The sequence below is a fragment of the Lathyrus oleraceus genome, chromosome 5, assembly GCF_024323335.1.
Source record: "Lathyrus oleraceus cultivar Zhongwan6 chromosome 5, CAAS_Psat_ZW6_1.0, whole genome shotgun sequence".
Classification (NCBI taxonomy): Eukaryota; Viridiplantae; Streptophyta; class Magnoliopsida; order Fabales; family Fabaceae; genus Lathyrus; species Lathyrus oleraceus.
Window position 1 is genome coordinate 426,452,133 of NC_066583.1, and position 13,268 is coordinate 426,465,400.

The window sequence follows — 13,268 nt, forward strand, 5'->3', positions numbered from 1 at the left end:
CTTTCTTGTATCTTCTGTTCATCAGCTTTGATGGACTATCAAGCTGAGGATATCCATGCAGTTCGTAACAATAAGGCCTTATATGTCCCAATATACCATAGTGGTCACATTTCAGAGGCAATTTCTTATTACTATTGTGAAGAGGTGACACATGTTTCATACGAAGCTATGACATGTGGTCCACCCTCAGAACATCAGTCTTCAATTCAGGAAGAACATCCTTTGTTGATGGAATCTTCATGTTTTGTTCTTTCACGCTCGTACAAAATTTATTCTCTTCATATCTATAGACATTTCTCCATACTCCACCATTCCATTAAGCACATTCACATTACTTTAAGATTGAATCATGTGTTCTAGTTTGGAGTTTAGTGATGAAACTTCTTTTTCCACACCTGTGATGGTTGATGCATGCTTCTATGTTTCCTTCTGAAGTACACATATGGTTTTCTTCTAATTGTCTATTGTTAAGCATGCTTCTTCCCACTTGGTGCGCAGGAGCATGTATGATGTATCAAGTTCTTCTTCCCATTTGAGCCTACATGTTTCTTCCCACTTAGTATGTAGGAGCCTGTATGATGCTTCATAAGGATACAAATAAGCTTACTTCAACCATCGTAATTATGGGAAAATAGGTTTTATCTTTAACCTCCAAACTAGAACACATGATTCAATATGAAAGTAATGCGAATGTGCTTGATGGAATGGTGAAGTATGGAGAAATGTTCAGACACATGAAAAGAATAAATTTTGGGACGAGCATGAAAGAAAAAAACATGAAATTTCCCTAAACAAAGGTTGTTCTTCCTGAAATGAAGACTGAGGATCTGAGGGGGACCACATGTCACAGCTTTGTGTGAAACATGTGTCACCTATTCACATGAGTAACAAGAAATGCCTCTGAAATGTCACCATTATGGTAGATTTGGACATATAAGGCCTTATTGTTTAGAATTACATGGATTCCCTCAACTTGATAGTCCATCAAAGCTGATGAACAGAAGATGCAAGAAAGTATAAGTAAGGAATACGTTGACATCCAATGCTACTTTAACTAGCCCCATAACCCATACAACGCGAAGAGGTTCCTCAAGTGAAGGATGATATTGTAATAGTGAGGGTACCAATGACATATCTAAATAAAAGATAATTCATGTCACTCCTAGCAATAAAGCAAAGGGAAGAGTCAATGACTTAGGGAAATTGGCCAATCCTAGTCGAGAGGAGGCCTTACTGAGAAAAGGATCACTACCAAAGTGATCAACATAAACAATATGAATGACCAAAGGAGGAATGTGAACTTCTACAATTCCAAATGTGGTGTCACCAACTAAGGTAAAGAAGTTCTTATGAAGAAGGGAATATTTGAGGAAGACATCAAAGGTTTGGAAGGTCTTAAGATTGATAAAGAAATACCAACCAAGATTTCAAAAAATATGTCTTAACATCCTACTCAGGATTATGAATCATCTCATGAGGATCGTGTCAAAGGGAAGGTTGATGGTCAGGCTAAAGGTCCTTCCAATTTTGAGCAACCTACAGAGATTTAGAAGAATATGCTAAAGAAGAATAGTCATTATGACTCAAGTCTACCTATTAGAATTTATTCTCACATGATTGGTGAAAATCATGCTAGTGTGGATGGTAAAGATGGAATTGATGGATTGAAATCTAGCTACAAGATGTATGAATCAAATAATTCTCTCCATAATATTCCTCTTATTATTAAGTCTGATATAGCTATTGGTGGGAGGTATGTGAAATGTTCCACTCAAGTCTTGACCTATGAAATATCATCATGACATTCTAATGTCTTATGGTGAAGCTTCCCAGGAAACAAATTTGAGTAGTTCAGATGGTGATAACGATGTGCCAGACTTCATGTCTGACATGTTGATAAAGTATGAAGTGCATGAGGAGAATGATGATCATGTTCATGAGGATTTTGATGCTAATAAAACTATAGATAATGGTGGTGGTATTACTAACCATCATCATGCATTGGAAGATATGAAGACACCAAGGGAAGGAGTGATAAGTAAGAATGAAAGTACTCTTCTGGTTTGTGCTTATAATAGAAAGGAGTATATAGTGATTTCAAAGAACACACAATCTATAGATAATATTAATCCACATAATGATGAATATCTCATTGGTTTTAATGAGGAGCAAGTTTTTACCATGATATCTGCTGAAGAAGATGGAAGTTTTTATGATACTGAAACTTTTGATAATCTTGAAGCCATCCGATTGATACCAACACCTTCATGTATTATGAAGCTCAAACATGGTCAAATAGATGTGAAAAGTATCTGTAGCGGTAAATTCATGACCATCAAGCTATGGATAAACTTGACGTCAATAAAACCAGAGTCGCCACCGCGCTTTTATTGTTTCCAAAGGAAAAGTGAAAAGTACAAACAAAACCCAAAGATAAGAAGTTTTCAAATTAAAACTAATAAAATTCCAGAGATTACAGGTAAGGGAGTTGGTTACACAGAGGGAAGGTGTTAGCATCCAAAGTGTCCTAGGTACTCCTAGGGAGCCTTTTTTTATGTGCGTATGTGTTTTTGGTATAAAAGGTGTTTGCAATAAATAGAGTGTGGGGATGAGAAAAGAATTCATTAATTATATTTTTTGTGTTTGACAAGACCTTCAGACTTGTGCCTACGTACCAACATAAAAATAAGGGATAAAAACCTCGTAGTTCGTGGTAACAATTTCAAAATGAGTGGATTGCTTTTAACAAAAGTTTAAATTTAAAAGAGGCACAAAGGGCCCAAAAGTTTGAATGAGTGTTAGTTCTTTTTGTCTTTTGAAATTTTAAGTCAATATGGTTAAGTTCATTTACAAGTTTGATTGAGAAAAGAGTTTTAAAAATGAAATGGCATAAGGCCAAAGTTTCTAATTTGTAATAAGGTCTAAGTTTAGAAATCACAAGCAAAGATGTTTTTGAAAGGGGGGAGAGATTTGAAATTTAAGAAGTGGGAGGAGATGAAGAGACTAATCCTAAGCAGAAACTTAAAAGTTAAGAGTTGAAAAGATCTGACCAATGGGATACAATCTAACAGACAAGAATATCATATAGAAACCCACTTTCCCTTTAGACTTTAAATCAAGCAATATCAATAAGCAAGTAGCAAAAATCAAGCAAGGCCTCAAATAAAGGTAGCCACATCCAAGCAAGCAACTTCATAGTCTTCTTCTTCTCATGTATCATATGACATACTCCTTGATTGACACAAAATAAGGCATTAGACACAAGTTCAAAGTAACAATTGTATCAAGACCATGTAACAGATGAATTCATGAGGATCCCAATACTTGCATCAGATGAAAGCTCAAATCTCAATGACTTGGTTTCAGAAATGTTGGCATTGGCCAAGTCCTTTTGCATATGGAATGTTGCCTAATTCTAAGTCCAAAAACTCAGATTAAATCCAACAGTCCACACAAACATTATTTTAGGGTTTTTGTTGTTTATTAAGTATTTTAAGGTCCTAAGACCACAAACACAAACAAAATACACAAACAAATATATACAATCATAATATATGGCTCAAATGAGAAAAGTGAAAATGACATAAACATAAACAAGTTAAATGATATGTAAATGACAAATGAAATGGTAAATGGCTTTAATTTAAATTGCATAAAGTAAATGACTTGAAATTAAAAGCAAGAATAATAAAAGTTTGTCACATGTTAGTTGATTAGATGTTAGTGGTGTTTTGCTTTTCAATTGATTAAGTCATTCTTTGGAGAACACTCAACCCTCTATTCACAAGCATGAATCCTTGAACCAAGACATCTTCCAAAGGAAGGAGAAAAGGCTAAGTTTCCACACAATACCATGAAAGAGGGGATACATACAATCTCACTTACTAGAGTTCTATGCCTTTAGGGTCAAAATTTAGCGCTATGTTAAGCAATCGTAATTGGACTTATGTATAATTCACAACTATCTGAGGCTGGACAATAGAAATTTTGGTGTTAATGTATATTAGAGATATGGTATAATGAACCATACTCCTAAAACATACCACACACAAAAAGAAAAAAGATCAAGGGATGGACCTATCTCATCCATACTTGTATTGGTTCATCTAACACAAAGTTATTGATGAACCAATTAGGCTTAGGATTTTGACACTTCGTTGGTCAATGGAAGGGATGGGAAAGAATGGGATTGAAGATGAAGAGGGAGGGGAAATGAGACAAACACAAATTGGTCATGAGAGGACTTTTATCAAATTAAAATCATTCATTCATTTTGGGAGATGAAATGTACATTTCATCAATCCCCTAAATCAAATGATTTTAGTCCAACAAAAGTCAAATCAACCTTGACCAAGGCCCAAACACATAGTCAAACTTCACAAGTCAATAAAAATGGCTCAACACAATTTCTATACAATTAATCAATTAAAAATAAAATTAAAAGGCATGTAAATTGAATTATGTTTGGTCAAAAACCTAAAACCTCTTCAAAACACCAAATAAATGGCCAAGAGATTTATCCTAGGTCAAACAAGGTCAAAGGACCTTAGTCAAAAAATTTCATAATTTTTGAAAAGTCAGAAGTATTTTTAAATAATTAAAAATATGCATAAAAACAATTATATCATGAAAAATATCAAAATTAATCTAAAAAATAATTTTAATTAAGAAAATGAAGGAGGAAAATATTTGATTTTTTTTGATGAAAGTCCCATATTTTTTGGATTAAAAATGAAATTGATATGAATTAATTAATATAAAAGGATTAAATGGAAAAAAAATCAGAAAATAAAAAAAATAAGGGCGATCTGATCTCCCTCATTAATTGAGGTGGCAGATCAGATGGACAGGAGCGCGCATTCCACAAGGTCTTTAGTCAAATGCGCTACAGGCATGGTAATAAGAATGGACGCGTGAGATTAAAACATTTCAAACGGATCAAATGGCCTGGATTGAAACAACACACCACCAGAGCCCTAGCTCCGGTCATCTTCTCTGGTGAGCACCACCGGTCTGGTTCAAGCTCAACTCAATTGAAAATGAAAAATGAATACACTAATTTGAAGGAAAAATGCTCAAGAGCACGAATATGGCCTCAATTTTCTCTAATTCCAAGTATATAAAAAGATACCGGGATTTGAATTTTGAGGATCATGAACTGAGTTGCTTCGATTTGACCTCAAAGCAACTCATTCTTCTTACCTACATTGATAGGACTTTAGACAACCAAAAATCAACAAGAATGGTGAAGAATTGAGGGAGAATCGAAGATGAAAATTCTGGAAATTCAACTTCAATGGAGCTTCAGATTGGCATAATATTGCTTTCAATTATGCTTGGCCTTGCTTCAGATGCTTGTTGGAAGTGATTAGGATCAATGAAAGGTATGGACTCTTGGAGTTTCAATCTCAAAACAGATGGAGATTTGAAACTCGATTTTCAAAGAAAATCTTTAAGCTTATCCTTCAATGGTGAGGGTTTGGGATTGCAGGTTCAAAGCTTGGGCATGAGGTCCTCAATTCTGAGCAATGAGGGTCTTATTTATAGGCCATGAGATTGATTTCTACACACTTCCATATTTGGAAATTTTATGAAATTCTATTTGCATGCTTGCATGGGCGTGTGATAGGCCCATCAAGTGATGAAATTAGGTCCAAAATTGAGTGTGAATCATGCTGAAACATGTTACAAAGCCATGCAATCGTGTATGAAAAGTGGAAGTGGAAATCATCCAAATGGTTCTTCATGTTGCACCCATACGCAAGTCATTCATTCTTTGGCCAAATGATATGATCTTAGACTTTTTGGAAAGGTGGGATCACGGGGAACAACTTTCATGTTGAACATGTTTTCATTTGAAGCTTGGATCATGATGAATTTTGAGGTGGAAGTTTGGGAAATCAAACATATTTGAAAATTTTCTAAGTCCCAAGTCAAATGTTCACTTTTTCCACCTTGAATAACTTTTTCTATGGACTTCAAATGAGACGAGTTCCTTCATCAAAGTTGTAGATCTTTCAGAGTTCTTCAATTTGGTCACAAATTTGACGTCATTTGGAATTTGCATGAAGGAGTTATGCATTTTAAAAGTTGAGGAAAATCACTTGCTCAATGGTATTGGCTCAAAATGACCTATAATGTTTCCTCTTGGCACATGCATTTGCAAGTTGAATTTGAACTTTCTCCAAACATTAAAGTTGAAATAGACATAATGAATTTGATCATGGAAGTCGAATGGATTTCATATCATAAATATTGAGCAAGTTATAGTCTTGGGAAGTTGACCTCCAAACTAGGGTTCAGACAAAATGACCTATAATCTTTCACCATAAAAAATGACTTTCGAAGTAAACTAGCTCTTGACTTCAACACGAAAGTTGTTTGGAATTTCAGTTTGAGTAATGTTTCTCTTGGAATCATTTTCATATGACAAAAATTGTAGGAGATAGGGTCTAGGGTACCCCAGTTTTGACTAGTTGAATTTCTCTGGTCAACCACCATGAACCATCTTGCTAGCTTGACATTCTCTTGATTTTTGGGACTCATGGAGGATCATATATGCATAAGATGATGTAAGGTGAAGTATCCCTTGAAATATTTAATCAATTGTTGAAGAAACTTGTTAAAGAGGTCACACAAGATACCCATATGAATTAGGGTTTCCAAGGCAAACAAACTCCAAACCCTTGATGATTTCTTGATCAAAATAACATGTGAAGATCATGGGTATCCATATATGATGCTTAGAGCCAATGTGAACCAATTCTTGATTGAGATCCTTGCATTGAGGGTCTCAAACCCTAGATATGAGCTTGATAGAGCATAAGTGAGCATACACACTACCTACAAAAGCAACAAACTATAAAATGACATATTTTTTGGTATTTTGGTTAGTAAATAATGAAAAACAAAGTATGATACAATCAAAATATGCTTGGTGATCTCTCCTAATGCAAACCCAATGAATGAGGGGTAAGGAGGATGCAAAGGTGTGATCCTAATGCCAATGCATATGATGAGATAACATGAGGGATCTTAGGACCGAAATTGGGGTCTTACACCTGCCCCTATTTAAGGACGTTCTAGCTAAGGAGGTGAAGGTTAAAATCTTCGTATCAACTCAGTAGAATGGACTTAAAGAACAACAATAGAAACAAATTTTAGTCCCTAAGAGACCTCATGATGCATATGATATGAAATGTTAAAAATATTCTTTATGGGGAAAATGTTGCCATAAAGTAAAAGAACCGGAGAGACTGAAAGTCCGCAGGAGCATAATGCATTCCGTAAGGAAAACTCACTGGGGGAGACAGAGGCTCTGGGGGGGGGGAGTTGTGCGTAGGCCAGGCTACGACTTAAAAACTATATAAGAGGATTCCATGAAAATAAATCAATCGAAGGACTCGGCCGGGGATAAAAGGAAAATCCGCAGGGGAAACAGGTATATCAGAACTGAACTGAACTGCCCGAATCAAACTCAATTGGGGAAGAATGATCTTCAACACATGAGTACCAGAAATATATCATCTATTACCAATTACTGGGTAAGGAGATAACATAATCTGACCGGGAGGACATCCGTTACCGGTTAGGGTAAACATATCAAGGATGACTCGCTGAGGAAAATAGGAGGTGTATTCATTACCGGTTACTGGGTAAGAACAACCTATCGGAAAATATATCAAATGAGATTTACAACTACCGGTTACTGGGCAGAAGATCAAAGGCGGAGAATATCCTTCACTGGTTAAAGTGAACATATCAAGAATAGGCTCAAAGGGAAGAATATCCGTCATCAACCAAGATGAACATATCAAGGATAGACTCAAAGGGAAGAATATTCGTCATCAACCAATAAGAACATATCAAGGATAGACTCAAAGGGAAGAATATCCGTCGTCGGCTAATATGAACAGATCAAGGATAGACTGCCGGGGAAAAGTAGGGATTACATCTATCAGTTAATGGATAGAATACCAAAAAAAGAATATCCATCGTCAATTAAAATGAACATATCAAAGATAGACTCGAAAGGAAGAAATATGAATTATATCTATCAGTTACTGGATAGAATACCAAAAAGAGAATATCCGTCATCGGTTAAAATGAACATATCAAGGATAGACTCAAAAGGAAGAAATAGGAAGTATATCTATCAGTTACTGGATAGAATACCAAAAAGAGAATATCCGTCATCGGTTAGGATGAATATATCAAGGATAGACTTCCCGTGGAAACGTAAAACGAATCCGCTGGTGATAACAAAAGGAAGTAAATTACAATTTCCCGGGTACTGGGCAAAAGTAATGTACTAAAACATTGAGAAGAATATTACCAGTTACTGGGTGATAGACTCTCAGGGGACTTAAAGTATCTATCTAGATAAGAGCTAGAAAGAAAATTGTCAAACAAAGAACGACCCAATGAGGATATAACTCAGGGGGAGTGGTTCAATCCAGATAATCAATTGGGGAGGAAGCTGAAATAATAATCATCCACGAGGAAATAATTCAGTGGGGAAATGACAAAGGTTAAATTCTTTCTGCTTAATGGGCTGACACTCTACTATTGAGGGAGGATAAACGTACCAAATCTGCGTGGGGAAAAGATACCACCATGGCAGAGGAACAAGGAATCAAATGCAATAACAATGCATAATGATATATATATATATATATATATATATATATATATATATATATATATATATATATATATATATATATATATATATATATATATATATATATATATATATATATATATATATATATATATATATATATATGATGATCATGCTGACAAAACAATCACGAAGGATACAAACATCATTGATATGAATCATCGATACAACACTCAGCTAATGTCGACAGGATGGAGGCATCGACTGGAGAAAAGAGTTCGGGATGTACATAAATTATCCATATCAAAGGCTCGACCCTGACTGGGGAAAGATAACAAATTTGCTGAGGATTTGAATCATCAACTCTGCGGGGAATTTTAGATCAACACCATATTAAATGGAAGATAACCTCGTAGAAGACCAGAAGTACTATTCAAGAATCAACATTGCCGATGGGGATCAGGAGAGAACTCTGCTGGCGACTTGAGGGGAATAAAAGTATGTACTGAATCTATGCAAACCGTTGAGAATGTACGACTTCAACTCAGCTGGGTATGCGATCAAAAAACTCGGCTGGTGTAACTGAATTGCTGAAGCAACTGCTTGGGGAAGACCAACAATGCTTCACTTTTAGGACTTACCTGTTCTCAGACTGCTGTTGATATTCCTTAATGAAATCTATTGCTCTTTAAAAGTAATTGCTTTTATTATCTTAAGAAAGATGATTTTTGATTTTTAAATTCAATTTTAAAATGATCGTCATAAAATTTAATTCTATTTAGCTGAAAAATAAATAAGAGTAGAAACAATTGGATGAAAAGCTCAACTTTATTTAATAGAATGGTAGCATGTAAATGATAAGACTCCATAGATCTTTACAAAAGTTAAAAAATGGTAATTTACATGGAAAATGGCTACATTGAATACAATGATCACTAATCCTTCTACCAACTTCAATATCCACTGTGCTCTTGGCTTCGTTTAAAGATGACAAATCAGAACCAAATGACTTGCTCAAAAGTGTTCTCAGACTGGAGATCAACCGAGTGCAGTAACTTGCCAAAATCCCTATTTTTTTTTTGCATAAATTGCCCCAAGGCGGGGTACTCAATTTATCGGGATAAATTTTTCTGTTTTATGTCTCTAATATTTTCCTGGACCGCCCTTTTAGGTTTTCAATCTATCGAGACACTCATTTTTTTCCTAAGCCGCCCTTTCGGGTTTTCAACTTAGCGAGTTATTCTTTTCTTTTTTTAGGCGAAGTATTTCTTGACTGCATCAACATTCACAGGACGTGTGAACTCTTCACCATCCATAGTTGTAAGAATCAAAGCACCTCATGAAAAGGCTCTCTTAACAACATATGGACCTTCATAATTAGGAGTCCATTTGCCTCTAGAGTCAGGTTTGAAAGATAGAATCTTCTTGAGAACAAGACCACCTTCTCTGAATACACGAGGCCTGACCTTCTTATCAAAAGCTTTCTTCATTCTCTGCTGGTATAACTGACCATGACATATGGAAGTCAACCTCTTCTCTTCAATCAAATTCAACTGGTCATACATGGTCTGGCACCATTCAACTTCAGTCAACTTGGCTTCCATCAAAACACGCAACGATGGGATCTCAACCTCTACTGAGAGCATAACTTCCATGCCATAAACAAGTGAGAAAAAGGTTGCCCCTATTGAAGTGCAGATGGATGTACGCTACCCAGGAAGAGCAAATGGGAGCATCTCATGCCAATCCTTGTAGGTCACAACCATCCTCTGAATGATCTTCTTGATATTCTTGTTTGCAGCTTCAACAACCCTATTCATCTTAGGTCTGTAGGGAGAAGAATTATGATGTGCAATCTTGAAGTCTTTGCAAAGAGCTTCCACCATATTATTATTCAAGTTAGATACATTATCCGTAACGATCTTACTTGGCACACCATAACGGCATATAATCTGATTCTTGATAAACCTTTCAATAACTTGCTTGGTTACATTTGCATACGATGCCGCTTCAACCCACTTTGTGAATTAATCAATAGCCACCAGAATGAAACGATGTCCGTTTGAAGCTTTGGTCTCAATCATGCCAATCATATCAATTCCCCACATGGAGAAGGTCCATGGAGAGGAAATGACATTCAACAGTGTCGGAGGAACATGAATCTTATTTGCATAAATTTGACACTTAAGGCATTTCTTCACAAATTTGCAACAGTCAGATTCCATTGTTAACCAATAGTAACCCGCTCTCAACATCTTCTTAGCCATAGCATGTCCATTGGAATGAGTACCAAAAGAACCTTCATGGACTTCGGTCATCAATAAGTCTTCTTCGTGTCTATCCACACATCTGAGCAGAACCATATCGAAATTTCTCTTGTATAACACATCACCATTCAGGTAGAAGTTTCCAGCTAATCTTCTAAAAGTCTTCTTATCTTTCAAAGATGCCCTAGGCGGGTAGATCTGACTTTGGAGAAAACTTTTGATATCAAAATACCACGGTTTTTCATCTTTGACCTCTTCAACAGAAAACATATGAGCCGGCCTATCAAGACGCATCACAGTCAAGTTGGGAACTTCATTCCAAAATTTCACCATAATTATTGAGCCAACGTTTGAAGAGCATCTGCCTTCCGATTTCCATCTCGAGGGATATGATGAAACTCAACCTTTGTAAACAAAGTTGAAATCCTCCTTGCATAATCCCTATATGGTATCAAACCGGGATGATTTGTCTCCCATTCACCTTTGATTTGATTCACAACCAAAACTGAATCTCTATAGACGTCAAGATACTTGATTATGAGATTAATGGCCTCTTCAAGCCCCATAATGCAAGCTTCATACTCAGCCATGTTGTTTGTACACTTGAAAGTCAATCTAGATGTAAATGGAAAATGAGTGCCTTAAGAAGTAATTATCACTGCCCCAATGCCATTACCATACTAATTAACAACTTCATCAAATACCATGCCCCAATGGGAACCAGGTTCTGACCCTTCTTCAAGCAATGGTTCATCACAATCTTTCATTTTCAAGTACAAGATCTCTTCATCGGGAAAATCACACTGTACTGACTGGTAATCTTCAATCGGTTGGTGAGCCAAATGGTCAGCTAAGAAACTACCTTTATTTGCTTTTTGAGATCGATATTTGATATCATACTCGGATAACAACATTTGCCAACGGGAAATCCTCCTAGTTAAAGCAGGCTTCTCGAAGATATATTTGATTGGATCCATTTTGGATATCAACCAAGTAGTATGATTCAACATATAATGACGCAGACACTTAGCAACCCAAGCCAATGCACAACAAGTCTTTTCAAGCATAGAATACCGAGTCTCAAAGTCGGTGAACTTCTTACTGAGGTAGTAAATCACATATTCTTTCTTTCCAGTTTCATCTTACTGACCTAGAACACAACCCATACTTTCGTCAAGCACAACCAAAAACATGATCAAAGGTCTTCCTTCAACAGGCGACGACAGAATCGTAGGTTCAAGCAAATATTCTTTGATACTGTGAAAATCTTTCTGGAAACCTTCGGTCCAATCACAAGACTGATCTTTCCAAAGAAGCTTGAATATAGGCGCACACGTGGCAGTCATATGCGAAATGAATCTTGAGATATAATTCCAACGGCCAAGAAAACCTCTGACTTGCTTCTCAGTTTTCGGTGCAAGCATCTCTTGTATTGCATTGACCTTGGCAGGATCAACTTCAATACCCTTCTCACCGACAATAAAGCCCAACAACTTACCAGAATGAACACCAAATGTACACTTATTGGGATTGAAATGGAGTTTGTACTTCCTTAAATGCTGGAATAACTTCAACAAATGCTCGACATGTTCTTCTTCATCACTTGAGTTGGCAATCATATCATCAACATAGACTTCTATCTCTTTATGGTATGTTGCACCATCATTCTTTAAACCGAAAGACATCACTCTATAACAGAATATTCCCCAGGGTGTAATGAATGTCGTCTTCTCCATATCTTCGAGTGCCATTTTAATCTGATTATAACCGGAAAAACCATCCATAAATGAAAAGACTTTGAATTTAGCTGTATTATCTACCAACATATCAATGTGTGGTAGAGGGAAATCATCTTTCAGACTAGCTTTGTTCAAATCTCTATAATCGATGCACATACAGACTTTTCCGTCCTTCTTAGGAACATGCATAATATTGGCCACCCATTGTGGATACCCAGCGGTATCAAGGAAACCGACATCAATCTGCTTATGCACTTCTTCTTTGATCTTCACTGCCATATCAGGGTGAGTCCTTCTCAATTTTTGCTTGACTGGCGGGCATTCTAGCTTCAACGACAATCTATGCTCCACAATCTCAGAAACCAAACCAGGAATGTCTTCATAGGACCAAGCAAACACATCTGAATACTCTCGGAGAAGATCAATCAACCCCTTCTTAACCTCTGGACACAGTTGAGACCCAATCTTGACTTTCTTCACATCATCTTCGGAACCCAAGTTGACTAGCTCAATTTGTTCTTCAAATGGATGAATGGTCTTTTCCTCGTGCTCAAGTAAACGAGATAGTTCATAAGACACTTCTTCATCAATCTCTTCCTCAGCCTCAAACACAGGGAACTCAAAGTTTGGAGAGGGAGT